The following is a 3,510-nucleotide window of genomic DNA, read 5'->3' on the forward strand; positions in this document are numbered from 1 at the left end:
AGAACAGCATCAGAGAAGAAATTATATATTTGAATGCATCCAGTGCAGATCTTTGTTAATAACTTAATACAGGAAATTCCCATGCCATCACAAAACCTAGAATATTTCAGAATCACTGATTTTTAAATATTAATCTTGGGGAAAATCCTCTCATGCCTCTGAAATTATTTTCCACTATATCAGTTTTTAAGAACCACTCAAGTATCCTTAACATAGTAAGAGAAGGGTTTTCTCCCAACACAGACACTCTTACAGCCTTGTGTAGCGTGGCATTTCTAAAGGGAATATCACATAAACTTCTTGTCATCTAATACATGGGATGTTATGTTTGATTCATGTATATGTGTGGCTGTAATATATTTATGCTACATATTCTTATATTTGATGAAGCTATAGGTGAATGATGAGGCAAGACCTTGTGGGTGTGATTACATGGCAGGCGTACATTTATCAGGAGTGGAGGAAGAACTGTCAGCTAATGCCCCTGCAAACAGCAATCATAACGACCCTGACAGGTTGCTGCCAAGCAGGCAGGGGCATTCCAGAGGTAGCACAACTGCCAAAAGCAAGACAAATGCGTTTAGAATTGGTAATAAATCATATCAGCTGTCACAAACTTCTCCTTAGTGTATTGACTATAATTAAAATAAACTAGTTAGAATTATAATGATGATACACGTAAATGTTGAGCTCACAGATGAGAGGGAAATGGCACTGTGAATTCTAGGGTGATGTTTAACAGTGATAAGGATGAACTGAATTTGGAAACCTCACCTGTTAAGCATGCAGAGAAATGATTATAGATTTTTTTTTTAACACAAATATTCTGACCATATCAATTTCCTACTTAAAGGCTTTTTTTTTTTTTCTTTAAAATTCCCTCTCCTAGGAACTCTCCCTTCCAGGAAGCTATGATAAAATGTTAATTAGTTGGTCACTTTTAATCACATTACCCTATAGTGTCACAATACAGATTATTTTAAAATTATTATTAATTTTATTAATGATACTCAACACACATTTACAAGGCATATACCTGATAATACATTTTAAAAAGGATTATATTTGTTCTTAAAAATCACATGATTTTTATCACCATAATTTTCCTCACACATTTGACAGTTTATTGTTTACAAATGGTAATGATGAAAGGCAACCCCTGCGCCTGAGATTTGCTAAAGTCCCTGAAACAATTTGCTCTTAGTCTTAGCTATAGTATTAGTGTCCTAACAAAAGTGCACGATTCTCTTGGTAGATACTGTGGAGTTTACTAAATGTGAATCTATATTACTGAGAACAGGATATCATCATTAATATTTATTTAGACTCAGATTTCAATGGATACCAAAATAAATAGCAATACAATATCACTATATATGACTAATTATTTAAAAAATGGATATTTCCTCCTTGGGAATTTCTTTCATTAACTTGCAACTTATTCGGAATGCCATATACAGAAATATTAAATTTAAAAGAATTTCCACAACCTACCTTACAGAGAACTTTTTTTAAAAAGGGATACTGGATTGAGAGACAGTGAATCAAGTTCTTATTGTAAATAATATCTCATGGGCTATACATAAAAATGTTGAGAATTTTATTCTTAGAATTTTAATATATTGCTGGTACACTGTCAGCAATGGAAGAATAGCAATTTTAAAGTTGCTTAACTTGTAGTCAGAAGTGATTTCTTAATTTAGTAGGATTGGTAACAGTTATGAAAAATTCATAACTTCAACTGAGCAGTGAACTTTTTTTATTATACCCAAGTGTATATATCAGCATTGAATTAAACTGTGATGTTGCACGGGCACCTATAAATTGCTGAGCTTTTACTCTCTATTTTTTAAAAATAAATCTGATAATAATAATAGCTAATACTCATTGGACAAATATTAAGTGCTAAGGACTGTGTATGAGTTTTATTTATATATATTCTTTTTATCCCTTATAGTAACCCTGTTTATAACATAGATATTACCCCTGATACACTTTGAGTGGTGTGTCTTGCCCAAAATAACAGAGTAGCAGTGGCTGAGGCAGCATGTAGCTCTATGACAGAACAGGCTTTGAAAACAGTCTTTGGTCATAAAAATATAAAGCAAGAATTATAATAGATTAAGGTTTATAGGATGGTATAGTCTATTATACAATTAATCCCCAAATGTAATCAAGAACAAAGCTACAGTCCTTGAATGATGAAAGCTAGGATTCACAGATGGTTTGAGGTGAAAATAGTCTTTATTAAATACATCAACAATTGACCTAAGGGCTTCCTTCTAATTAAACACCTGCTCACCTTACTACTGTTACATACAAGAGTCTGTGAGGATAAAAACTGTAACAACAGTAGACTTCCTTGAAGTACTTTACTTAAAAAAATAAATTCTTGGAAATGTTTAAGTAAATAAATTTGTAAAGGGCCTCATTCAATTGAGCATGAATATATTAATATTTTTAATGCATAATACACAGAACTGGTCTATTACAGTAAAACGATAGGTAAATAAAATCTTTGTCTCACATTACCCTCAATGAAGTGGGAGAGACAAATAAGGAAGTGCAAAATGATTTGATAAACATTGAGATAAGAAGATTTGGCTAGGGAACCGCTGAAGCAAAAAATGTGGCCCAAATTTGGATCTGCCTGTTTCAGTCAGGTTTGAGCAGAGAAGCATAACCACTAGGAGATGATATAAAGCCACAAAGTAAGATGGTCTGGAAGGAAAAATGGATAGGAAATGGGGAAAGCAAGGAAAAACTAGAATCTGCAAGGGTGAGCTGAAATCCACTACAGTGGACAGAAATGTCAGTATGTCAGTGTCTGGTCACCTCCACACTCAAAACACTGATGATAGAGGTGATTTGTATGAAAGATTGATGCCATTTGAGCCTGAATTGCATATGCACCTGACCAAGGTGTCAGTGAGGCTGAAGAAAGAAGACTGGCAAAGCTGGAAAACCTTCAGTCCTGGCTGCTGCCCTGCACCAACAAAGTGAGCCAGCAAAAAAGCAACATGTGTGTGATGTATGGTGTAGGACCCTGGGCCCTGCACCAACTATCTTCTGTGTAAAAAGGAATGTCCACCTTTTTCTTTTCTGCTTTCTTTTTCTCATACAAAAAAAAAAAAAAAAAGTCTCTGTGGCTCACCAAAATTGGAAATAAAGTGGAAGGGAATTCTAGGAAAGGTGGTTCCAGCTTAGCTAATTGGATACCATAAAAATTCATCCCACTGCCTGAATATTCAAGAGATGTTAGATATCAGAGATGGGAAACCTGAATGAGTAAAGAAGGCATTCACAAGTTGAAAAGAGCTCAATCGTATTTGAGAAATGTTTACTATTGTAGTAGAAATGTGTCAGATACTTATATAGCTTTACAAAATACTTCTAATTTTTCTGACTTCTAAAAATTCTACTTTTATTTTATGCAGTATAGTTTCATAAAATGTGAAACAGTACAAAATTCCCTATCCTAGAAACGTTTAGTTTACAAATATCGAATGG

Source organism: Stenella coeruleoalba (genome assembly GCF_951394435.1).
Source record: "Stenella coeruleoalba genome assembly, chromosome: 1".
In the NCBI taxonomy this organism is placed as follows: Eukaryota; Metazoa; Chordata; class Mammalia; order Artiodactyla; family Delphinidae; genus Stenella; species Stenella coeruleoalba.